Source organism: Mirounga leonina, unplaced genomic scaffold, assembly GCF_011800145.1.
Source record: "Mirounga leonina isolate KUSES-001 unplaced genomic scaffold, KU_Mleo_1.0 Mir_93, whole genome shotgun sequence".
Lineage (NCBI taxonomy): Eukaryota > Metazoa > Chordata > Mammalia > Carnivora > Phocidae > Mirounga > Mirounga leonina.
This window is the reverse complement of record NW_023270854.1, coordinates 5,096,079-5,097,283: the sequence shown is the minus strand read 5'-3', so window position 1 is coordinate 5,097,283 and position 1,205 is coordinate 5,096,079. Positions and strand designations below refer to the sequence as shown.

At 40.5% G+C, this 1,205-nt stretch overlaps 1 non-coding gene across 1 annotated transcript; it reads right to left on the bottom strand.

Moving 5' to 3' along the window:
* Positions 1-926: 926 nt before the first annotated feature.
* On the bottom strand, positions 927-998 carry TRNAA-UGC. The gene has a single exon. It is a non-coding gene; the product is annotated as a tRNA-Ala (tRNA).
* Positions 999-1,205: the final 207 nt, after the last annotated feature.

Below are 1,205 nucleotides of genomic sequence, written 5' to 3'. Positions count from 1 at the left end.
TCTTCTCAAGTTTAATAGCTTCTCAAAGATGGTGAGTAAGTTAAGGGAGTTTTTTAATATTCCTCTGAAATATGAATCCATGTACAACCTTGTATTCCATAATTAAAAATGTCTTTGATCTGAGGGTCTTAGATTTATCCTAGCAAATTAAGTGTTGAACATGGGATCTCTAGGTTTTACTCATAATGCAAACAAGTAAAGGCAAGCAGCACCACGGCTGGGGAGATACTCAGCACAGAGGGCAAACGGTACCTTGACTCACATCAAACATCATCATGTGTCATCTGGGAAGGGAGGCTGATCGGCAGCATGAGAGTTACCTTAACTCTGTTCCGGTGAGGGCGGGAGATACAGCTTAGATGTCAGGGGGAAAGTACACAACCAAATACTCAAATAGACTCATAATGCAGAAGAAGGGGGACACAACAAAGATGTCTCTTTACTTTGTGAAGTCTGTGAGGCAGTCCTGGCACCATTATATCCTATAACTTTGCTGTGAATACTAAAGCGGTATCACATGTGAAAATACTTTGAAAATAAGGAGTGTTATAAACATATGTGCTGTGTTTTCATTCTTCAAGTGGGCCATGCCCATGGCAGGGCGGGTAAGTTTCCACCTGACCAGTTGTATGGTTTTATTAAAAGAAATAGGATGTTAGCAGTAATGTAAATGAATCAAGTAGAGAAGTAAAGATTTGTTGGAAAGGCTAGGTTTTTATTTTGGATTAATAAAAAGATGCTATTAATACTGAAAGAAAATATAATCACAGCATGAGCTTTTCGTATAGTTCATTTAGTAGAGTAAGATGTCACTTGTAATTTAGACTGATGTGCAGGGCTGATGACGTACCTTCCACTGTAGGATGCTATGATACTTGACAAATGAGCCTAAAAAACAGGTTAGTACAGTTGGGGGGAAAAAGTAATGGAGATGCCAGGGATCGAACCTGGGGCCTTATACATGCAAAGCATATGCTCTACCACTGAGCTACATCCCCAGGTCTGAAAGTGGCCTGACATGGAGATGAGTTGGCACAGTTATTCCTTTTAAGAAGATGGGCAGATGACTCTATCTGGGGAACGAAATAACACTGGATTCCTACAGTTTCAAATTCCAGTCACAGGACGTTCTTAAGCATTCTTCCAGGGACGTTTTGCACCATTAATATAGAATCGTCCTGCAGCCTTATAGCTCAGCATCGTGC